This window comes from Protopterus annectens, chromosome 17.part0, assembly GCF_019279795.1.
Source record: "Protopterus annectens isolate FY-2018-M chromosome 17.part0, PAN1.0, whole genome shotgun sequence".
Classification (NCBI taxonomy): Eukaryota; Metazoa; Chordata; order Ceratodontiformes; family Protopteridae; genus Protopterus; species Protopterus annectens.
Window position 1 is genome coordinate 823210795 of NC_056751.1, and position 27348 is coordinate 823238142.

Below are 27348 nucleotides of genomic sequence, written 5' to 3' on the forward strand. Positions count from 1 at the left end.
ATGATGTTAACATATTACAGTTGCTGATAACACAGACAAAAGATTGGTGCCCAAGCCACACAGTCTAAAACTTTACACAAAAAAGTGCCATTATTATTGCTCTTTGCAAAGTGGAATTCCCTACTAATTACAGTATTAACAACAACCTGCCTTAGCTCAAACCAGTGGTGTGAGACCTGGGAACACAGATAAGTAGAGATCTGAAGTTAAACCACCATATTTCCACAGTGGTAAGGAAAGTCATTTACATCATGCACCTCATAAGCCAGGGCATCGCGTCCAGCTCCGAGGACGTTATAATACCAGAATAATCAACACTCATCAGACCACTAATAGAGTATAATTCTCCCTTTTGCCTGTAGTGCACCCAACACCTGCAGCAGCTGGTGAGACCACAGATGCTTCTCAACAAGAAAACACAGGGCCTACAAACCATGCCATGACATACATGGATACACTGAAAGTACTGTCACTGTCCTCTGTATTGTATAGGCTGCTGAGAGGTGACTTGTGCCTGGACTACAGACCAGTATCTGACCCTGTCCTGATGAAAATGTTGCACATCTGCAAATCTAATGGCACAACAATCACTCATTCTAGCCTGTGATATTAACAGAACATGCTTGAGAGACAGCTATAGCTGATGATATCAGCAGAGTCTGTTCAGAAGAAGACAGTAATAGCAGTATCCCACATGCTGGTGTAATATGCTCTCTCTAATGTCAACCAAGAGGACACCCGTGTCAGCTGACTGCAGTGAGAACAGAACCTCTACCTATCTAGGTACACTGACAAGACACCTCCATATTTAGCTCAAGCACCATGGCACAAGTCTGACTTGGACAGTGTCAGACAACACTTTATAAGTGGTGACATCAGCATTGTCTGGTAATGAGTGAATGGTAACAGCAGTGTCCCACATGCTGGTGTAAAATGCTATCTTTAATGTCAACTAAGTGACTACAGCGAGAACAGAACTCCTACCTATCTAGGTACAATGACTACAGACCTTTGTATTTAACACAAGTGCAATGGCACAACTCTGACTTTTACCAGGCTACAGAAGAATTTATAGTGGATGACATCATCAATGGATGTTTGAGAGAAGATGTTGGGATGCCTGTCTGAAATGGATAGCTAGCCATGTACAACTGTCAAGATATTAAAGATCTGCATGTTACCACACTGATGAGTGTGCAAAGTGTGGCATTTGCTGTTTTGTTTCCAATGTGCAGGTATTCCTTAAAAAGACAGGTTTGCAAACTATTTGCAAATAGCTGTCCACATTACTACAACTATTTGAAAATCTGAATGTGTATTGTCATTATAAGGATGTGCATGGTATATAAAAAAGCATTTGTTATTTACTTTGCAGTTGGTGCATTTGTGAACAAGAGAAACTGAAAAATACTATGGCTGCAGATGACTGGAAGAAGCAGTTGGCTACTAAAATAAAATATAATATTATACCAACGCGCCGTACTAATGACAAAACTTTATTGTAAACAAAGATAAAGCGCCTTTCGTTCAAAAGTTAAAATGAACTTCATCAGATAATTCAATTAACTATGTAATTTCCTTTTATACAGCTAAAATCAATCACATGTTCATTACATGAAATCCCTCCATAGCAACCCAACAATAGATACTTATATTACTAAATAGAACTTGCTGAATCTGTATGTCATACAGATGAAAGCTCTAGACAAAAGCAACCGCTATCATTATTTATAACTTAGTTAAGGACCAAGCAAAGAACTTAATTAAAATATTCTACATTAAAACAGTTCATCCAATTATAATATAGCATATGATAAAATATGTGAATAATAAATAAGTAAAAGCTTACTAACATTAAAAATGTGTTAAATTAAGGCAAATCCTAGGTCATACATTTGTGAAAAAGCACTGGGATACCAAGTTTGAAGTGCATGGTTGGATGAAACAGATTGCTGCAGTGTAAATACGTGTTTTTTACCTAAAAAGTGCCTTACATTTGTTTGTCTTTTTACATGTACTTTTATGGGATGAAGACTAAATGGATAAATAAAAGTACTAGATGCTATTGTGCACTTTCCATAATGCACCACAGTGCAGTTGGTTTGCATGATCGATGGCAAAGTGTTTGCGCATGTAAGATACACATTTCTACTGCTTTCCCTGTTTGTGCATTGTTAAGCAGTGAGCAAACGCAAGCCTCTGCCTTATTGATAAAATTATGAGAGTTCTTAGTACTGGGTGCATGAAACACACCTGCTGCTTAGTTGATTCCATGGCAGCAGGTGTAAATGCATTAAAATATTTCTTCTGGAGCCCAGATAATATCAGGTTCAAATCCAGGTGTATGTAATAGTTTTAAATACTGATAATGCAATGAAATAAATCGTTATTCTACACTCACTGTGTGTCATCTTAGCACAGCATGTTTAAGAGGCACTGAGTGGAGTTAACCACACCATTGAAGAGCCATTCAACATCTCTTGGCATTGATGTGCTATGCCAAACTCTGTGCAAACACACAGTGGCCAAAAAGTGAGAAGCTGCATTGTTTTTTTATGTGCGTTGTGTGGGATTCTATTTTGATCAAAGGTGTTAAAATGGGGTAGATAGGAAAGTGGTGAAATGGGGGGCAAGCAGGGGAAGAACAAAGGGAAAGAAATATAGGAATGTGCAGGAGGGAGGTAGGACAAAACAGCTATCCACTTCTTCAACAGTGTAAAATGGAAATAAAGATATATATATATATATATATATATATATATATATATATATATATATATATATATATATATTATATTGACTGAATTTGGATTGTCACCTCAACAAAGAAGGGTGACAACAAAGCAATCATGTTGTATAGCCAATCGGACTGAATCAAGTTTGTCAAGAAGACGTGTGCAAAGTGGAGAAGTGGACAGCTATGCATGGGATGATTTTTTTTTTTTTTTGCTTTAGTAAGAGGTGAATGTTGGGTGAGGGATGCAAGTATTTCTGGGTCAGGTAAGTAGGGGAGGTGAGAAAGCAGATGTGAACAAACAGGACAAACAAGACAAGACACAGGGATGGTGAGGGGCACATAAGGTTAGGGACACCATGATTGGAATTAGTAAAGGGACAAGAGATACCCATGCCCATCAAATATGGGAACAGTGAGACTGTAGTCTTCACCCGCAAGACTGTCATCACTGTCCCCTTACTCTTCTGGCTATTGGAGTGCTTGACGTCTTTTCTTATGGACCATAATTGACAGCAGCCTCTCCATTCAGTTTAGATGCACACCAATGGTATTCTGCATGACCCTACACACCAACCCTGTCATCTCCTGGTGCAGGTGATAAAATCACCACCTCAGCCACTATTCCCACTACCACAGCAACAAATGCCAGGGTAGTGCTAGCTGATGTGGAGGGCCCAGGTAGTGCAGGGGCAGCAGAGGCAGTATTGCTAGTTTGGGCCCCAAATGTGCTGGGTGCCAGTGAGGCAGGGTCAGGCTGAGCCATGGGGCTTGGCCTACCTCCCAATGACATAGAAATATTTTTACAATACATAGAAAAAAAGAGAGCTAAGGGTTGGGGTGACAGAAAAAAAAAATAAAAGTAGTACTCTCATATGTGACAATGCAGTATCACAATAATACATTATTTTATCTCAGCTTTTACATTTAAGAATACTTCTTAACAATTACAAACTATAAGTAAAGATTGCTAAAAATAATCCTTGCAATGTGCATATATTACATGTATGCATGGTCCAATTACACATATTAAGTTAAAAGCAGGGCATTTATGCCACTTGTGTTGAAATTAAATTATGTAAAGTATTTTAAAGGATTTTACTATATATTTGTTACTTGTGGTATTTGAACCCACAATGTCTGACTACAGTATTACACTTGACTCCTACACTTATCTTGTGCTACATACATATCCCTTGCTTCCCTCAGCCTCTTTACATGCTCAGCATGGTCATCTCTATTCACCATAATTTCTGTGCTGGCTGTTTAATAAAAAGAAAAGAACAAGAGAAGAGCATATGCATGCCAGTCTTGCTTATATGCAACTTTATATCTGCTATAAAATATCTTTATCAGTATACTTACACAACTGTGGGATGTCAGCAGTCCTGAACTCATCCAGCCACTGGTTGAGTGTATCCCGCTTGTGTCTTTTCAGTCATTAAAGTGATGTCTACACTGTTCTCCAGTGCATGGAAAGCCAGTCACACTGGAGACAGCCTTGGCCAGATTAGTATAAGCCTCAGACTTATACTGGGAACCGGTATAGTCCCCCTGCAAGAGTCTTTGGGTGTGGCACTTTACAAGGAGTTCAGTAAAGATTCTGGACTCCTCAACACAACATCGCTGTGCCCTAAACTGGGAACCTTCCCTTTTACCACCAAACATGTCCAATCATAGAAAACAGCAATAGTTATGATTTCCCACCAATGCCTGTTATAACATTTACTGGCAGTGCACAAACCCAAACAATGAGGCTAACTACATTTGTGCAAAGTTAAGTGGAGAGCAACAGTGTCAAACAGAGAGTAAAGCAGTTTTGAAATTGGAAGGTTAATCTGAGACTTGGCATTAGTTTGAGGGTTGTTTGCTGCTGGAGCTGATAGGTAATTTAACTTTGTAGACGTGTACCATGGGCATAAATTTTAGGCCCTGACACTTAATTTTTACAATGTGGGATTCAAATCTATACATAAGAGACAAAGCATTTTTTCTACAGTTGTGATATTTCATCCTTGCCACAGAAGAAGCGCTTCTTAGACATACTAATTATTTACATATAAATACACATGACATACTGAGTAGTTAACCATGTATGTGTGTGACCTGACAAGGCCCTGGTTTATACATCCCTGTGTGTATGATTACTACTGAAGTCTGAAGATCATCCAAGGTCAGAGAACACAATTATGATTACAGAAACATATTAGCCAGTATACCATCACTCACATAAATAATTCATATGAGTTTAATAAAACTGAGCATACAACCCTTAATAAAATTGAGAGTGTGTAATATTTTTTTCAAGTGAATTTTAATATAAGCTCTAAAGTGAAGTGGAACAACAGTAAAAATATTTGGAATTTGCTGTCATAGAACCCATGATGACCAGTTTTGCATCCCTACACTTACACCTGCTGCCACAGGAAGAGTTAAAAACAGTTGGATATTTACTTATTCATTATTAACTTCTATATGTTAACCTTTGCACACGTCCACTTAGGGTGTTTGCACTGTGTCCATCATATTTGACAGAATAAATCTGTTTTGAACTGTCTACTGTCTGCTTCCTGTCTGCAGGTGTTCTAGACCTGCAGGTGCTGGGGAAGGTTGCTAACTGCTGTGCAATGCCACTTAGCATGTTTGCGCGATGGAAAGCAACAATGTATCCTTTTTGAAATTGAGAGTGTTTGCATCCTATCTGAAAGCATTCAGTTTGTTTATGCATGGGCCAGTAGTCAAGATTTACACAATGGTATGCAACGCACATACATGAGAAGTGAAGCTAAACCTGATTTATCTGTGTGAGCATTATTTCATAGGTTTCATCCTTAAAAGACAAATGTGGGACTTAAAGCATTATTTATAAATAATATATACTGTGTGAAACACTGTGTTTAGCAGATGTGCTACACACACATGTGATTCATAGGTGTAGCTAATGTATTGGTTATCACATAAGTACATTACATGACATTTATTGTATTTATCCATTTCCTGTGTTTGCTCTAAGCCACACACAGTGCAAATACTGGTATTAAAAAAAATAAGAATATATCAAATAAACAGCATTACAAAATAAATGTTAGCACACATAAAAGATTTTTGCACACATCTGGATTTGACCTCTCACACCAATAAACCTACAAAACACAGTAAGGGTGTCTTATCCGTCTTTGCCACAGAAACAGCTTTGCAGCAGCAATGAAAGTCATTGCGCATAGAAGGACATCACAAATCATCACAGTATTAACAAGACATACGGCATTTGTACACTTCTGAGTTGTTTGTACATATAATAATTTCAGATGTAGTGCAATGAGTGATCACACAACCATTCATGACTATTGTTTGCAGGAATACAACTCTGCCTTATCTTTGTATGGTGTTCATTCTTCTCTTATCTGAGCAGTTATCAGAGACGTACAGTCTGTAAGGCATTTTGTACCATTGTCCTTAAAATGTATGAGAACATTAAATGGCAATAATCTACAGTTTTCAATAAATGCAGGGGAGTTTGGACATTACTGAACAGAAAATGTGAAATGTTTTTTGCTTGCTAACATTTAAAACCTTAATACAATTCCTTCTACACTTTGTAAGTGTAACCTGGCTGACACACCCACTGGAGGTAAGGGAGTTTAAATTGCTGTTGTGTTTTTCTTCTCCCTACCAGTAATCATTCATAGCTGCAATCAGTTAGCAACAACACTGAGCGAGTGTCTGCACTATGTTTACATCTGATACACGGAGCCAAGAATTTGGGATTCAGCCGTTCTAATGAGCTCATACCTCATCTGCAAATTCATCGTGCTCACATACCTGAATCCACACTATAAAAAAGAAACATGTAGCTAGGGAACCTGAAGGTCACTTGTATATGTGGATAACTCAGAAAAAGATTGCTATAACCTGGAATTTATATGCACAGAAGACTACTGACCTTGATAAGGTATGATTGCATTTTTCAGTTATATAACGGATTTGATCACGTCACTAGAAAAAAAAGTATATATGTGCATATATATTTATATATATATATATATATATATATATATATATATATATATATATATATAGATTCAGTTTGAATCATTGAATGTTCAGAACATCGACGTTCTGATCATCGAGACCAGAACATCGATGTTCAGAATATCAAAAATTCAAAATGAACCGTAAAAAAAAAAAAAAAAAAAAAAAATCACAAACACTACGTTATGCAGGGGGACATCACACCACTGCACCCCCCATGTGGGGGGCTGTGCCCCCCACACACCTCTACTTTAATATTCCAACTCCGAGATCACACTACAGTGGGGTAAGGGAAATCTCCCACTTACCACTATATGCGGTAGCGCTAAACGGGAGATTTCCCGTACCCTACTTGCAATGCCAACACTCAGATGGCACACATACACACACACACACACTCTCACACACACACACACACACACATACAACATGCAGGGCACCTTGCTTCCCTGCATACACACCCAACTTTCCACAATCTCACTTACCTGGCACTTCCACTTTAAACCTTCGATGTTCTGAACATCGATGTTCTGGTCTTGATGATCAGAACTTTGATGTTCTGAACATTCGATGATTTAAAGGGAGCCCATATATATATATATATATATATATATATATATATATATATATATATATATATATATATATATGGCTTCCCTTCATAATGCTGACTTACCATTTCATTGTAAACATTCAAGAATGTGGTCTTTCTGTTATTAAAGTCAACAAAATGGTAAGTCAACCTTATTAAGTAGATCTATATATATATATATATATATATATATATATATATATATATATATATATATGTGTGTGTGTGTGTGTGTGTGTATTCATTAGCAAATGCTACTTTTATATGTATGCACTTCTTGGAATTTTAATGATAGCATAGGTATTTTTGTCAGGGCATTTTACTTTCTCAGATGTACAGCCTTATTAACTTTCATCACAAGTGTTAATTTTACAACTGTTATTCTTTACACTCTTCTATTGTTATCTCAGTGAAATGTAAATGCCCTATATTGTCAATAACACAAGGGTGTTAGCCTTCTAGGATGGCCCGTAGACACCTCTAGGGGGTACTGGCCACAGATAGAGGTGACTGGCAATTGCATAAAAATGAATGCTATGTTGTAAATGTGGACATATGTTTTTCGGACATCTTGTTGGATAGCACTTATAACAATTCACTGACGTTTTCTTCCTTTGTTTGGAACAAAAATGTAATTTGCCTGTTGTTTTTGGAGGGGGGGGGGCGCAAGTTCCAGTTCTGTGTTGGCACAACAAAAATGTTTTTACAGAGGTTTGCTTTGCTATTGTTATTCTTTGTTTTGGATCATATCTTGGTCTGTGTGTGACTGTGATATGTTACAATCACATTACTTTTTTATATTCAAATACCTTGAAAGTTCTTTATTTCTCAAGTGGGTAATATTGACATAGTAATAATATGTGTTATATCTAAGCAGGACTTTTATTTATATGATATTTATGTGTAATGTCCTTCTTTTCTGTTTTATCACCTCGGACTGTGGCACCCAAGCATCCCAATCCCCACAAACCTCCCTTCAGTGACACCAAAAACTATTTGATCATCCCAGCAGTTAGGCAAAATGGTGCCTTTATGCTTGAGAGAGGATGTGGGGATATGTCTGGAAGAATGAAAATTTGGAAACAGATAGTGAATGATGTGAATGCTGTTGTGGGATGCAGCAGGACATATGATCAGGTGCATCATAGGGCCATTGACTTGATTTCATTGGCCCAAAGGAGAGTGGCTGCAGTGGTCCATGGACAGCTGGCTACCTGGGGGCCTGCTACAGAGCCACCACTGACACCAAATAAGAAGTTCCTGTCCATTGTCAAGGATCCAGACAGCTCAGTGGAAAGTGAACAGCAGCATGTGATTGATGTTGGTGCCGCTGTTTCAGGGAGGACAAGTGTGTCTCATGAGGATCTTCCAGGTATGCTTACCTATGTCAATTTTAAAATATTTCTTGTATAGTAAAATACTGAATGCAATACTTAAGTTGGTTAAATTTTTTTTTTTTTTTGTGGGGGACTAGTAATAGATTGATACAGTTAACGGTACATTCTGGTTGATTACACATGGCCTTAGGGTGGATGTGTCATCCAAGTTTCAGTTAAATGTATTGTTAATAGACAAATAAAGGCCAATATATTTTGTTCCTGTGTTATTGTTATTGTGATGATGGTGTCCTTATATTTTGCTTCCAGGACCATCCTCCCAAGCAAGTGTGGAGTCATCTGCACATGGTAAACCAAACATTTTTATTTCAGTATTGATAAGCATTTAACAGAAATATTAATTTATCTGTATGTGTGAGGTGGTTGTCAGTATGTGTGTATTGCTGTACTGTTATGATAGTGGCACCACTGTTAGTTTGCTAGCATATATTGAATGGTAGTAGTGTAGCTATTAATTATTTTCCTGTGTTTGTTGCTTATTACCACAGGTGATCCTGAGAGCTGAAGTGTAGGACTCTTACCACCTGATGTCAGAGTATCAGCAGACACTGATGATGATAGCGGCCAAACACAAGCACAGTTGGGAGTATAGAGGTTGAATTTGACAATGAAGTTGACATTCAGCCATCCCCTGTAATTCCACTGGACACAGCCAGTAGGCCTACGCAAACCCATTCCAGTGAGAACTCAGATATGGGACAGGTGGAGGGTGAGACACTTGATCATGGTAGTATAGCTACTGTGGCTTCAGTGCCTGTTGACTCTGGCCATAGCCAAAGTGTGGGCAAGGTGCCACACAGGGGTTATTAGGTCTGCATATAGGAGGCCTACTGTCTATCCTCCATCTGATCCAGGTGTGTCTTTTCCATCCCACTTGATGTATGTTTAGGGCTGTCATAGAGGCTCAGATACATTTCAATAAGGCCTCTAAGGAAATGCTTAGGGTTGTAGATATGGCAGAAGCTGACATGTGGGATTGCCTCCACCGTGTTGCCAATTCAATGGATCAGATGAATAACACATTGGAATGGGCAGTGTTTGTGATGGAACATCTGCTGGGAGGAGCACAACATCCACACAGGAATAGGTCAGCCACATCATCTTATGTTGGTCGATGTGGCCGTGTCCGATCATGCTCCCATAGTGGCATTACTTTCACTGCTCTATCAGTGGTTGAGGTGGCCACACCCAGACATGGCAGGCCATGGGGTCATGTTCCTGGGCATACTTGTGAGGAGAACTCATCCAGCAGACATCAGTCACATTCAGGTAGCAGCAGTGTATTTAACCGTGGGTGTGGACATGCCAGTGCAACTCCTGGCAGAGCCAGGTCTCAGGGTTGGGGATGGCAATAATGAACTGTCATGTCTACCCTGCAAAGCTCACACCTGTTCGACATACCAGGACATAGAGCTAGCACAGCACTTGGCTGTGTTCTTGCAGACACTCACACACCAATTTCACCTGGACTTCCCATTTAGACAGACACAGTCATAACAGCTACATGAGTCAGTCATGAGGTTTAAAACTCATTCTGTCTCAGTGAACATTTGATACTTTATCCATATGTCTGTCTATTTCCCTTACTTACTCAGACGCACTCATTACCTTTACCTGTCTGCCCACACATGCACAAACACAACACCCTGTGCAAAGGATGATAATTGTGCCATATCCTTGTTTTCTCTCTTTTGGATTCAGAGATAAATAAGTCTTTTGTCTGGAGGTCAGGGTGCATAGATGACTTAGTGCTTAGTATCTCTGTTTTTGTGATGCTGTTTTGCAAATTGCAGTGCTTTCCTACGGGTTTTTGTAATGAGTACATCCCTGCCAAACTCTTAGACCAACAAAGCTGGACCAAGCCATAAATAAAAGTGTGACAAAGGCCCAACAATTTTAAACACTGTGGTCTTACAAACGTAGACAACTGAAGGAATAACTGGTTTTGCATTACTATTTTTATGTTTATTCTGAGGGCTATGAAGTCTGAAAATGAAATTTGCATCTTTGTTTTCTAACTTCACACTTTACTGATTTCCCATTACAAACATATGACTGAAAAATGTGAGCATTCAGTGAAAATATGTACATTTTAGATGTAAGGCCTATTACTTGATAGAGGACACATATTCATGTAATTTCTGTAACAATCACCCACCTTATACTTAAAGATATGCCATTCATTTGTATTCTTAGACATTTATTTTCCTATTCCAGGTTCAACACTTACCTTGCAAATTCAGCAATTGCAAGAGTTGTAGTTCAGGGCTGACTCTGATGATAGCAGTACACAGCCAATACATGAGTAAGTAAAGCTGTAAGTGTTGCCTGTAATCAATGTTACTGTATGTATATGTATAGGATGAATGTTTTAGCCCCTTAGGTGGTGAGAATTGTGTGCTGTCCATTGCCTCTTGGCCAGTGGAAGGCCAAAGCTGAGAATCAAACCCTGTATGTTGTGTCTGGGCCTCAATCTTTTGCTGCATGTATTCTTTCTCGTCCATTTCCTTTCTTTATTTCTTTTGTACTTATCCCTTTAAATTTTCTTTTTCTGTATTTTATCCTTTTACCAACAAAATTCTTTTTTTCCTTTTACTACCTTCCAGTTGACGTCTTCTTCACCCCTAATTTCAGAGCCTTCCTCAATGCCCTCTTTATTATTTTTTTCTCATCTAATTTGTCTTCTATTTCTACTATTTCTAAAATGTCTGCTCTTTGTTCATTTTCTTTTATTTCTTTTTTTCCCTTACTCTTATTTTCATTTTTGAGATCCATACATAAATGCCCAATTTTGTTACATTTATAGCTTTTCAATTCACATTTTTTGCATCATGTCCCATTTCCCCACAAATATATTATGTTATATAAATATTATATTATATTATGTTATGTTACATTTTCTTTTTTCACAGTTACTTATCAAATGTCCTTATTTTCTACACAAAAAACATGTGTTGGTTGTCCCCAGTATTTTATAACACCACTATTCCCCCATCCCACATTTGTCATTCTTGGTATACGTACAATGTTTTTCTCAGTCTGTTTTAACACAAAATTACAATCCAAGCCATGAGTCCATAAATCCCTTTTGTCATAAACTTTTGCAGTGTCCAGTGCTTCTTTACGTAAAGCATTCAGAAGTCCTTTCAAAGCCTCTTTTTCTACCTCTGTTTGAAATTGTACATTAATCTTATTTTTTGTTTCCCAGTTAAATGCTTCTATTGCATAAAGATTCCATGGGTAACATTCTTTCTTTTTTCCATATTTCCCAAGAAAATTTTCCATTGAAAAAACAGTTTCAAATATAATGTCACAAAATGTCTCTTTGTTAATATGAATAAATTCTTTACCTCTTGTGCTTTTGCACCCAAAAGAGCTATTAAATTGTCCCATACTTCATACCTGTCCATTTCTTTGTCTTCTTTACTTTGAATCCTTACCACATATTCTGTCTTACATTTTCTTCTGCTTTCTTTTCTGCTACTCCACTTTTGCCTTCTTTTACTTTTTTTGCACGTTTTCTTTTTCATCTTAGCAATATTCTTCAGGATTGCCTCTGCATCCTACTTTTGTATTTTGTCCGTAACTTCACCCTAGGAAACATCTCCTTCATTTTCTGGGTCACTCTGCACCACCATTTCCTTAAGAAAATCATCCTACTACCCTCCCAAGTGGAGAGTTATAATTACACATCCATCATTTTCGAACTCTTCTCCATCAAACAGGTTTCTTCGAAACATTTCCTCAGAATCCTGTACACATTCGCCAGTCTCGATATTTTCTTTCTCCCTCATTTCTTTCACTACTCCATCATCTCCTTCTCTTTCCAGCTGCCTCCCTGTTTCTTTGGGCTGCCTCTGCACTCGGAATAGAAACAGAAAGTTCTCCTCCAAAATGGGTCCCACTCACAACAATGACTAGTATATATTTTACATATTTGCAATATTACAAATTTTAAAATCATTCACTACATAGATATTTCAGTTTTATGTATCCCTCCCACTCTTTTATCCACAACCAAACTACATTTTCCAGTATTTTTGTCAATGTCCATTTTCCATTGTATTTGATTTCATTAAGTAAGCCGCGGTGGTGCAGCGGTAGCGTTGTTGCCTCACAGCAAGAGGTTCTCCCGTTCGATTCTCGGCTGGAGTGCAGGGAGTGCCTTCTGTGTGGAGTCTGCATGTCCTCCCTGCAGTTGGGTGGGCGTTTGAAAGACATGTGTAAATGGGCGTGCCTTTGCTGAAGGTTGAACGTCAAGCTGGCACCTCAGCGTTCATGAAAATCTACTGCCAATCATTAGCGGACTGGAGTTCCGCTGTGGTGACCCCTAATCGGGAAAAGCCGAAAGGCAACAATATTTGATTTCATTAAGTCTTTCATTCCATATAGTCCATTTTACATAAGAATATGATTCTGTCCATTTTCTTAGATTACTTTTGGGATCTTGTCCCATAAAACTCATACTCTATCATGCCCATGTTTAACATTTCAAAATTGAAATAACCTTTAATCAAATCATGTTTACATACTTCTTTCCACAGTTTTTGAATTCTTTGACATTAAAAAAAACATGTTCTGTAGTTTCCAGTTCTTTACATTTATTACATATTCCTGTTCTGAAGAAGTTCTGTAATAAACAGGATGAAAGCGTTAAACTTCACTCTCGCTCCAATGGCATTTTGTTGTTGACATATTCTATCCTGTTTTCTCTTGTATGGCATATTTGCCCCACTGGTAATTTTCCTATGGACAACCTCCACAAAAATCATTGCATTCTTTAACTTTTTTATAATTTCTGTATCTCATCATTATTGCTATCTTCTTATCAATTTCTATTTCCACAGATCCACCAAATAAAAGGATATCATAATGTTAACATACCACGCATTCTTTTTTAATTTCCACAATACAAATGTCCTGTAAATTTCTTCAATTTCTTCATTAATAACACTTTTACTTATTTTTTCATTTCCATTTCTTCCCAAATTTGTCTATATTTACAAAACATTATTGTTTCTATCAAATCTTTATTATTTTTCATTATTCCTTTTAGTACTTTATACATACTTAAAGAGGTTACATGCACAATTGGATTTATCAGCCCCGATCCCCCTTGTTCATCTTTCATATATACAATTCCACTCTTAAACGGGTTCAGTCTTAACCTCTGAATAAATGAGAAAATTGTCTGCATGATTTCTTTTTCATATTTCATTGGCATCATATCAACATTTGCAATATAAGCTATTTTACCTATTATTACGACATTTCTGAATGTGCTTTCTTATTGTATGAAAACCTATATATCTTCCAAAATGTAATCATGTCTTTGATTCATTAATAACTTTATTCCATTGTTCTTGTCATTATTCTGGCCTTCCAAATACTATTCTTAAAATATCTATACTGTTTTCATTATATTCCACAATCCTATAATACCTACATACCCAAATCCCTTGCTTATCTCTTTATTTATCCTTAAACCAATTTTCTTCAAACATGTACTCAATTTTTCATTATTTTTTTCTATCCAGACTTTAGTTTTTGCTATTACCACAATATCATCAGTGTAAGTATACCTTATTGGTAGCTATATCTTCTCAATCATTCTATATCCTCCCTTATTTGACATTTCATTAATTTCCATTACTACTGTATTCATGATTATAGCAAAACTCATACTGCTTGCAGGACACCCTTGTTTCATACCACACTCTATTTTCAAATTTTCTCCAATCCAACTGTTTACATTCAATTTCACATAATTCTTTTCGGTTTGCTATTACATTTCCGAAGTGCAGGGTATTGAGTGACACATGGTCAAATCACTGTTTTCAAAACAGCAGTGAAACAAACCAAAAATTATCAATTTTAAATGATCGAGTGACATTTTACACTCAATCATTCCTGATTTGACGTGGTGGGCGATAGCGGTTCAGTGGGGAACAGGGAATTAGCCCATTTCCTCACTATAGTGCAGTCTTGGAGTTGGTATATTTAATGTGCAGTGGGTGTGGTGGGTGCAAGCCCCCACATGGGGGTGCAGTGAGGCTTAACCTCCTGTAAAATAGTAGCATTAACATACCCTTTACTGCAGAGCATAACAGTACGTTAATGTGCATAGCATGGGTAACTGGTGTCAAGTCTTGCTATGTTGGATACATCTTACCACAGTTGTTGATGCATTCATTTTCACCTTGGTTTACTTTTTGGCATTCCAGATTCAGCATTTTGGGTTGATATTCTAAACAGTCGACCGAAGCAGATTCGGAATGCAAACAGTAAACCATTCTTTTCATATACTGATTTAATTACTGGTAATATTGTTTCACTTATGTTGTATGCTTGCAAAATTCAATACTGAATATTATTATCTGCCTTACTGACATCACCTATCATAATTTTTTGTTTCTACTTTTTTAGTAATAATATCAATTACTTCCCTTATTATCCACAATAAGTCTTGACTCCCCTTTCCTTTTCTCCCAAATTCTGATTATATAATCTTTCTATTTTACATTGTAGTCTTTGAGTAACTATTTTCATGAAAATGTTATAGTCTGTGTTACTCAGTGTCACTGGTCTCCGATTTTTAATTTCATCTTTATCTCCTTTCTTAAATATAAATGTTATCATACCCGTGCAAGTTTCTTTATACTTAGTTCTTCTTTTTACTTCTCTAAACACCATTTTTTGACAGTCATACATTTCTTTATACATACTATATACAATTCCATCCAAACCTGTAGCTGAATTAACATTAATATCTTTCATGATCTCATTCAACGCATTTATATTTATTTTTCTTTCTAAATATTTATGTTCCTTATTTAATTTTTCACTATTATAAATTTGTTCTGTGTTAACTTCTTTTTAATTTTTAATTATTTCATATATGTCTACTTGTTTTTAACTTTTCCCTTCTTTATTTTTTGATTCTATTATTATCTTGCATAAGTATAGTGCTACTTCTTCTTTTTTCTTCCTCATAAGCAATATTTTTGTGTATATAACAATTTATTAACCTTATCTGATTTCTTCTATATAATTCTTTTTCTTTTTCATAAAATGATTTTTTTTCTCTATCAAGTCTTTAAATATTTATTGTTTTAATATTTTGTATTCCATTTTTTATTTTTTCCTTTTGTTTTCTGTACAGTCTAAAAATACTTTTTTGTATTTCTTTTAAAACTGAATCTACCATATTACCTAGTTTTTGGTAAACATCTCTCATACTGATACAGTGTGTCATTGCCATAATTCTGTAATTTCTTTTCTTTCTCTTGAATCTTTTTTCATTTATTCTTTTTTATGCCTTTTCCTATTTTAATATATTCCTCATTTTCATGAATTCTTATCCAAATCATCACATGATCAGAGACCCCATTATATTTTATTCATTTTGCATAATTTTTAAGCCTTTTGATATAAATAATAATCATATTTTGCCTTACTTTAATTTTTTAGTAAGCCCAGTGTTTATTTCTTTTCTCCTCAGGCCTCTGCTGAAAATGGGCAATTGTAGCCCAGTCGGACAAACGCAGTCAACAAATATAAAATAAATAAATAAAGTAAATGTTCCCATTTTTTTTTAATTTTCTACTTTTCATAATTTCAGTAACCATTTTAACATCACAACTATTCATTTTATTTCTCAAATTACAACTAAAGTCAACTGTCATTATTATATCCATGTTAACACAGACGTAATTAGGTATACTTTTAAACACTGTTTCTCTTTCTATTTTTATCACAAATACATATAAAGCTATTAGTCTATATACATATATTTTCCATCTTATATCCAATACTGTTATTTAGCCCAGTTCTACAATTGTAATATCTAATATTTTTATATTTTCTTGGCATAGTATATATATACCTGAACATGTTTCTTTGCCTATGTTCCAAATACCAGTACCTTTCCAAAATGTTTCCGTTTGCACCCTTTCTTGTTCTGTTAGCATTCCAATGTCTTCTAATACTATTACTTGAGCATCTATTGCAACACGCCATTGTAAACTACTAATTCGTCTCTTAATATTCTTCATACTGTTCACATTCAAAGCTATTTTCATCTTTATAGAACATTTATTAGAATAATATTCTTATCCCGTACCTTTCTTATTCTCTCTTACCACTATATTTTTATATTTTCTTTTTCTTTCCCTAACTCTTTTCCCTATTGAATTTTTCTTGCCTTTTACCACATGCCACTCATCATCACTTGTTTCATCTGTCTCTATTTCTTTATCTTTTTCTAGTTGTCTTTCCCTTTAAATTTAAATACCACTTCTATGTATGTTTTTCTTGTGTTATGTGTTCTTGTATAGCATTATTTTCTAACTCTTTTCTTGTGTAATTTCACTTTCATTTTCTTGTATTTTTACCTCACATTCTAACCATGAATATCTTGTATTACCACATTTCTTACATTTTACTTCACATTCCTTTGCATTATGACCTGTCCAACCACATAAATAACATCTTTGTGTCACATTCATTAATTAAATAATCACTTTTTCCACAAAAATAACAAGTCTTTGGTTGTCCTCTGTAATTCACAAAACCTCTATTGCCATGCAAATTAATCATACTAGGTGTGTGTATCACATTGTCATTTTCTATTTTTAAAATTATTCCACATTCCCAACCTCCAGTACATAATCCTCTTTTATCATAGATTTTAGTAGCATCCACCACTTCTTTACATATTGACAACAAATATTCTCTCATTTCTTTTGCTCCCAATTCAGATCTAAACTGTTTTCCTGAAAAAGGCTTGTACAACATATTCTGACCATGGAAAGTCTGCTTTCTTTTTTTCTTAGGCCCCCCCAAAAAAGTTTTTGATAGCCTAGCCAGTTTCAAAAAACAAGTCACAAAAAGTTTCTTTGTTATTTAAAATGCAAGCTCTTACCTCTTCGGCTTTTACTCCCAGAGGTGCAATAACATTGCCCCATACCTCATGCCTGTCCAGGCCTTTCTCATTTTACTGCTCACCCGAACAACATATTTTTTCTTTACTACATTTATCTCTGTCTTCTCCTTAGCTTCTTCTTCCTCTGTTTGAGCATAGAACATTTTTTTCTGGAACTGTCTCTGGCTGTTTTTCCTTTGCTTTTTCTCCATCTTCTATTTTTTTCCATGATGTCACTCCAGGATACTTCAGTTCCACTTTCTGGCTCATTCTGTTTAATTAGCTCCTCCAGATACCTATCCCACAACCCTCCTGACTGAAGGGTTGAACTAACACATTTTTCTGCTGTTTCTGCAGTTTCAAACCTATTTTTTCTGGAAATTTTCTACTGAATACATCTCCACCACTGCATTTAGCTCCAGCTCCTTCCCTATCTCCTCACTATCAGCAGACAATGTTTTTCTGTTCCCACATCACCTGAAAACATTTCTGGTAGTGATTCTACCACTTTTTTCCTTCATTTTCAACACATTTCACTTCCAAATTGCCTTGGCTCTCAGCAGCCATGTTTTCTCCCTGTTCCTCCTGGTTGTCTCCATGCCTGGACAGGAAACAGAAAGTCAGGATATGTAACACCAATCTTTTTCCCCTACTGCAAAGATTAGTTTTTTATTGATATATACAATACATATTATTTACATATTTACATTATTTACATTATTTAACTCTATTTACAAATCTCCATACATTATGAACTTCAATTTAAACATCCCCCACTCTTTTATCCACAACCAAAACATTATTTTCTCCAGAATCTTTGTCAAAGTTCATTTTCCATTGTATTTAATTTAATTTAGTCTCTCGTTCCTTATAGTCCTTGAAACATAAAATATTACTCTGTCCATTTTCTTTACTTCTTCCTGTTTTTGTGCACCATAATAACCAAATTCTGTTATGTCCATACTTATTTGCTCAAATTTTAACAAACTTTTCACCCTATTATGTTTACATATTTTTTTCCACAAATTATTAACTCCTTCACATTTCAAAAACACATGCTCAGTAGTCTCAAACTGTCCACATTTATTACACATTCTGTCATGCTTTTTCTTGTATGGCATATTTGCCTTAACCAAAATTTTCTAATAGACAATCTCCATAAAAAATCATTACATTCTTCAGTCTTGTAATTGTATTTCTGAAGAAGTCATTCTGACGAAAGTGTTAAGTAAAGAGTTTTTTACACTAATTCCTGGTTGGTTTCTTCCTCTGCTGCTCCAATGTTTGGTTTTACTTACATTCTTCAGTCTTTTTACAGTTATTATATTGCATCATTATGACTTTTTTATTACCAATTTGAAAATCTTTCTATGGATCAATGCAATAAAATGGTTTCATAATATTTAAGAACCATGCCTTTCTTTTTTCTATCATGTATTCTTTTTTTATTTTCCATAACAACATTTTGTTTTGGTACTCTTTCATTTCTTCATTCAGAATGCTTTTACTTCTTTTTTTAACTTCAATTCCTTCCCACAATTCTTTGCATTTATAATATAGTATAATTTATATCAAGTTTTTTTCCTTCATAATTTCTTTTAATACCTTATATAAAATTAAAGATGTTGCATGTACTATTGGGTTTATTAAACCTAAACCACCTTGCTCTTCTTTCATATATAGAATCCCTGTCTTGACTGAATTCAGTCTAGAGCCCCATATAAAAGAAAATATAATCATCATTAGTTCTTTTTCATACTTACTAGGAATCATAAAGCTGTTAGCAACATAAGCAATTTTCGATTACCATGGTGTTCAACAAATGTGCTTTTTTTCTATATGAAAATCTGTATGATTTCCCAAAAAAATAGTGATATCCTTTACTTCTTCACTATCCCATTGTTGTTGTCTCTATTCATTCCTTCCAAATATTATTCCTAATATATCTATATATTTTTCATTGAACTCAATACCACCTATCATGCCTTCAAAACCATATCCTTTTCTTTTCTCTTTACTTATACTTAAACCATTTTTTTAATTTATACTTCATTTTTCATTTACTTCTTCCATTCATACTTTATGTTTAACAATTAATATAATATCATCCACATAATTATATATTATTAGCAATTGTACTTCCTTCATCATTTTATATCCACCTCTACTTGACATTTTATTTACTTCCTTCACTATTACATTCATAACTAATGAGAAAGCTACAGTACTAGCTGGACAGCCCTGCTTTGTTACAGATTCTATTTTTTATTTCTTCCCAATCCAGCCATTTACATTTTGTTTCACATAGTTCCTTTCATAAACAGATTGGTAATATTTTTATTACATTACATGCCTGCAAAATTTCCCATAATGATTTATATTGAATATTATCATAGTCTTTACTTATGTATATCCCCTATCATAACCTTTGCTTCTATATTTTTATTTATGATATCATCAATTATTTCTATTATTATCTATAATAACTCGACTTCATTTTCCTTTGCTTCCAAATACATTTTGGTCTTATATTCTATCCATTTTTGTAACCTTTTTGTTATTATTCTCATAAAAAATTATAATCTGTATTATTCAATGTTACAGGTCTCTAGTTTCTTATTTCCTCTTTATTTTCTTTTTAAATATAAATTTTATAACTCCTGTACATACCTCCTTCTCTTTAATTCCAGTTACTAACCATTCATCATAACTTCTATAAAAAGTATTTTTTGTCACTCCATTTCTTTATAGATGCCTTATTTAATTCTATCCAGTCCTGTAGCAGAATTCATATTAATATCTTTTAGAATTTTAATCAATTATTTCATATTTATTTTTTGTCCTAAATAGTCATTATCTTCGTTATTTAATTTTTCACCTTTATAAATTTGTTCTATGTTTTCTTCTCTTTTAACAAATAATTCCAATACATATTTTTTAATTATTTTGTACATTCTTTCTTGCTGTTTTATTTGCTTACATTCCTTATTTTTTAATTCTCTTATTTTTCCTTCTTTTAATATTTTACACAAATATGGTGCTAGCTCTTCTTTTTTTCCTTGTAAATAATATTTTTGTGTATATAACAAGTTAATTTTAATTTGATTCCTTTTATATAGTTCCCTTTCTTTTTCATAAAAGGAATTTTTCTTTTCTAATAAGTCTCTGAATGTTTCTTGACTTATTATCGTATATCTTTCTTTTTCTTTTCTTATTTTCTTCCTTAGACATTCTAAAAAAGGTTTTTTATATTTTATTATATTTAGGTTTCTGTATAGGCTATTTTATATTTTGTAATATTTTATAAGTATGTTATGCCTTTAAGGTTTCTTATAGGTTTAACCTAAGTCTGATTGTTTAATTGTTTTATTGTTTTAATTGCTTACACTATATAACCCTGTTTCTTTTCTGCTGGTTTTGGGTTTGATAAAGCTTGTTAGCGAAAGTGCTCACCACTTTTGGATCCTAATAAAGAGCTTTTTATTCATCGCATTTGGACTCATTTTGGGGCTTTTTTCCATATTTTGGACTTTGGTATTTCGTATTCTGGATGTTCTAACTGGTCTGAATAGACACAACTGAAATGTATTTATCTGCAAGGTTTTATACTGCCTTTTTGTGGTGGTTGGAACATATACAGCCTGGTTCAACTGTGAGCAGTTTTGTTGTTTATTGTTCATTATTCTGGCCCTGTCTCTGCTCACGGCTGCTTTACTGCTGTTGGTGTCTGTTTTTATTATTGTTTGTTTTTTATATTTCTATTTGAAATGAAGCCACCAAACAGTCCAATTCACTTAAAACTCTTTCAATTATGATTTTTCCATAATTGCATAAGTTCTTTTTCTCTTCTAAATTTAATTCCTTTTCATTAGTTGTCTTTATTCCTTTTCCTGTTCTTATATATTCTTCATTTTCCTGTACTTTACCCATATAGCCACATGATCTGAAAATCCAGCCTATTTAATTCTTTTGCTTTTAACTTTTAAATTATCAGATATTTAAAAATAATCAATATCTGTCCTAATCTCATTCCTTTTGTAGGTCCAGTCATTATTCTCTCATACACATAACTTTCCACTTCTTATAATTTCGTTAACCATTTAAAGATCACAATTGCTCTTTTTTTCCTTAAATTACATTTAAAATCACATACCACTATAATATCCATGTTTGCACATATTCAAGAATATTTTTAAACATCATTTCTCTCAATTTTTTGTTACATATGCATATAAAGCTATAATTCTATACATCTATTTTTCCATCTTAAGTCTATTATCGTAATTTATCCTAGTTCCACTATGGTTACATCTAATATTTTAATGCTTTCTTGACATAATATGCATATGCCCAAGCACATTTCTTTCCTCATGTTCCAAACTACCACACCATTCCAAAGTTTTTCAGTTTATGTTCTTTCTTCCTATGTTAATAAATTGATATCTTCTAAAACAATAATATGTGCATCTACTGCAGTACACCATTGTAATATACCTATTCGCCTCTTAAGATTTTTCATACTGTTCACATTTAAAGCTAACATTTTCAGCTTTTAAGAACAGTTAGTATAATAAAATGTTTATCCCTTTCCTTTCTTATTTTCTCTAAGCATTATATTTTTGAATGTTCTTTTCTTTTCTTTAACCCTATTCCCTATCAAATTATTTTTATTTCTTACTGTACACCAATCTGTTTCTTCCTCACTGCTCCCCTCACTTTCTTTCTCCTTCTTACTTTCTTTAACTTCATGTACAACCTCTTTATCAGTCACATCATTTTGTACATGTTCTTGTAAAACACAGTCTTCTTTTTCTTTATCATGTAAAACTTCATTTTCATTTTCTTGCACATTCATTTCACATTCTATCTACGAATGACCAGTATTACCACATGTTTTGCACTTTACATCACATTTTTTGCATTATGCCCTATTTTGCCACATAAATAACATTTCTATATCACATTCATTGATTAAATGATATTTTTTTTCCCCACAAAAATAACGAGTCTTTGGTTGACCCCTGTAATTCATAAAACCCTATTACCATGAACATTAATAATACTAGGTACATGTATAGCGTTATCATTTCCATTTTCAGAATTACTCCACATTCCCATCCCCCAGTCCACAGTCCTCTTTCATCATATATTTTTGTAGTGTCCATTACTTCTTTATATATAGTTAACAAATGTTATTTCAGTTCTTTTGCTTTAACTTCTGCTTTAAACTGGATCATTATTCTTATTTTTCATTTGTCTGTAAAAAGCTTGCACCACATATTCTGACCATAGATAAATATGTTTCTTTTGTTCACATGCACAAAAAAAAAAATTTCCATGGCCTGCCCAGTCTCAAATATCAAATCACAAAAAATCTCTTTATTAATTAAAATAAATGCTCTGACCTCTTTTGATACCCAGAGGAGCTATGGCAGACTTCCAAACCTCTTATCTGTCCAAACTTTCTTCTTTTTTACTGCTCACATGTACTGTATACTTCTGTTTTGTTTATTTTATTTCTTTTTTCTTCTTTGTTCCTTCACCAACAGGCTGTACATAAAGTTTTTGTCTCTGGAACTTTTTCTGGCACAGTCTTTTCTTCTCCTATTTTTCCATGATGTCACTCCATAAGTTGCTGCTCCATTTTCTGGCTCACCTTGGTTTACCATTTCTTCCAAATAATCATCCCGCACCCCCCCCCCCCCAATTGGAGGGTTGTAATTATGCATTTTTCAGAGGTAACTGTCTCTCCTTCACACAATCTCCTGTGAATGTTTTCTCTGAATCCATCTCTGTTTCAGCTACAATCTGCTTTTCCTTCAATATCACTGTTTTTTCTGCACCCACATCATAACTAAATAACTTGTGGTAGCGATTCTACCATTTCAACTACATTTTCAACAACTTTCTCTCCAGTTTCAGCAAAAGATGAATCTGCCATGTTTTCTCCCTGTTCCTCCTGGCTGCCTCCATACCTGAACAGGAAACAGGAAATAAGTATGATTTACACACAAACCCTTCCCCCAACTACCAAGAGTAGGGGAAGTTCCCTGATGCCCTGGCCAAATTTCCCCTAGTAGTATAAAGACTACTTCAGGTCTCTACTGAAAAGAGGCCACTAGCCCTAGTAGGACTAACAAGTCAACAAAGAACAAATAAAATAAATGAACATCCATTCCTATGCAGCAAGAGGTGAAAACAAAAGCACTACACTGTGATGCAATATTTAATTACTTTTGATGCTTTTATAGCAGCATTTAAAAATAGTACAAGTGAGGCACAAACTGCTTTACCTGTCACGGCATTTCCCTAACTAACCAGCTGTATCAAATCTAAAATAAACTGCTCCTTTTTCATGTCAACCTGGCACATTACCATGGATTACAATATGTACTACTAATCACAAAATACAACATTAAACATAAAAGCAAAACTATCCTGTCATTATTCCTTCTTTTCTTACATATTCCCTAAATATAGAAAAATCAACTAATCATGACAAACCAAAGTAACATAATCAAAAGACATACAACCAACCCAGGTTCACATACCTCTGTACTGAATGCAGAACTTAGCTGTGTTCAGTAGTGTCTATGACACTCAATCGAGCATTATAAAAAGGATGGATTACCTCAAACACATAATAACATGGTTACAATTCGAGACCTGACCATAGCCCTCTATATTAACCACCATCACTCAAAATTGCATAACATACAGCTACTAAATTACATTGACTATGAACTAATAGTGAGAGACATTAAACCAGAAACTAACAACTTATCACTGAATGCATCTACATTTACCAAGACACAACATATATATTATCTGAGAACTTGTTAGAATGATATTCATAGAAACATTATTCATAAGCATTGCTCTTTGGAGATTTTAACTCTTCCATTCATCTACTCCTTAAAGGAAACTATAACAAACATATACTATCTGTTTTTCTCAAACAATTTGATATCATATAGGGCAGGAGCTAGTGACAGGGACTAAAACTGTATTATACCATGACCCCCCCAAAACGTGCACGCTGATTGGCCAGCGTGCCCGTTGTAAATCGAGTTATACTAATGGAAAAAGGTCCGGTCGCCCGGACTTTTTTCCATTAGTATAACTCGTTTTTTTAAAACACTGTCTCGCTATGTTAAATGGGTTTAACATAGCGAGACAGCTTTAAAATAAGCAACGGAGATCTCCATTGCTTATTTTAAAGCTGTCTCGCTATGTTAAACCCATTTAACATAGCGAGACAGTGTTTTAAAAAAAGCAACGGAGAAAGCAAGATCTCCGTTGCTTTTTTTTAATGTCTCGCTATGTTAAATGAGTTTAACATAGCGAGACAGTTTTAAAATAAGCAACAGACATCTCCGTTGCTTTTTTTTTAGTGTCTCGCTATGTTAAACTCATTTAACATAGCGAGACACTAAAAAAAAAGCAACGGAGATCTTGCTTTCTCCGTTGCTTTCCCACAACTCTGATGTACTGCGCAGGCGCGCAGTACATCAGAACTGCCGCGGATGCCAGACATCTGCGGAAGGGCAGTAAACAGGCAATTATACTATGCCATTATTTAAGAAAAGTAATAGTTTCTTTTCTTAAATAATGTCATGTTATAATAGCAATAACCCACTTCTGGGTGTGGGTAATTCTAAATTTACCCACGTTTGGATTTGTTTGGTCCGGGCTGCCCGGGACCAAACCATGCCAACCGTGGGTAAATTTAGCATTACCCACACCCAGGCGTGGGTTATTGCTATATTACACCAGATCTTAAGTGGAAAATACTAACACCACAAGCATAATGCTGGCAAACACGAGTGACCACTCACTAGTCTACCAAGCCTGGGCCCAAAACAAACATCATTGTCCAAAAGGACTTTAAACATATGAATCATCAGAAAGTGTTTCATTTAAAGCCTAGCAAAGCACCAATTACTCATTAACTGGACTCCTGTTGTAACATTCTCCTCTCTAGATGAAGCTCTACAATTTTTCTGACATCTTCTTTAATTCTGTTTATAAGCTAGGTATTACAAGACTTTGTATATTAAATGGGAAGTTACCTGAATATCTGACATCAAGGATGACAACAGCCACGTCAAATAGGAATCACATGTCGAAAGCTACAAAAAAACAACACTCTAACTTTACTTTGCAAATTTACAAACTCAAAACCAATGCATCTCCCTGATAAAGAATGGAAATGACAATACTTTCAGATTAAACCTGAAACTAAAAAAAAACAAATCCTGAACTATTCTAGAAAAACATAAACAGTGTAATATGAAAAACTAAACATGCCACTCCTTTTTCTTCTCAGACATAGACCTTATAAGCCTTGTAGAATAGTTCAGCAAATGTTTTTACTCTACTACTGGGAAATTTGGAGAGTAATTTGACAGTATAACGCAAATATGTTCAACCACAGATATGTTTTCTCAAAATATCCATATCTTGACCTTCTAGCTTTCTCCTTCAAAACAGTCAATCAAAACGCAAGCCTAAAGCTCATTAAGAAATGAAAAAAAAAACAGTTCCCCATCAAAACTGCCAAGTTTATTCCAAGCCTTTTACATGGCTTATCAGTACATGCCCTAAACAAGTTGAATTCCCAATTCCATGAAAATCTGTTATCTCCATACCATTTCGCAAATGGGGTGACACAGACAAACTTAACAGTAATAGACCAATTTCATTACTCAGTTCAACTAAAAAAAAAAAACGAAAATTGCTTCACCAAGATTAAATATTATCAGAAATACACCTCTGTTTTTAAATATGCCATGGAGTAAATATTGCTCTTATGGATCTTTCCACAGAAGTAACTCTTGAAATAGATAGAAGACTTTATATAGACATTCAGTACTGCTAACTGCGGCTTATGTTTATTTGTTAGTTTCTTTGAATATGTTTACTTGGATTGAGTGCTGATCCATGTGGGCCTTTTTCAGCATAATTAAGCTGCTTTTGGTAGTTCTCTAGCTATCTCAGACATTGAATTTAATGAGCTAAATGCAAATCTTGTATTTCATTACCAGCTGCCCTTAGTTCTGGAGTTCAACTGGACTTTATCTTAGATCATCTGCTGTTTTCCATCTATGTGAATGGATTAAAACAATGGTAGAATAACTACTGCTATTGTACTTTCTGACTACCTAGTTGTGTAAGCACATGGCAACAGCTTACATCACCTTCAAACACCACTGCAAGAGAGCTTAACAATAAAAACATGGCTACTTGTTATAATCCAAATAATGATTAGTACCACAGGAAAATGTACGCTCCTGAGCAGAAAGCACAGAAATAAAATAATAAAAATAAAGAAAACTGCTCAGGTGCAAAACCATGCAGAGAATAGCAAGCAGCATACAATGAGTCTCTTCAGACCAAAGTCATATAAATCACACCAAACAGCATACGACAAGTCTCTTCAGACCAGGAATATAAGAATAATCCAATCCAATGAAGCAAGATGCTGTTAGCTTCTTTAAAACCAAATATTTTATTGACAGATATCTGGCTATTAGATAACTGCTTCATTTGATTGAATTATTCTTATATTCCTGGTCTGAAGAGACTTGTCGTATGCTGTTTGGTATGATTTATATGACTTTGGTCTGAAGAGACTCATTGTATGCTGCTTGCTATTCTCTGCATGGTT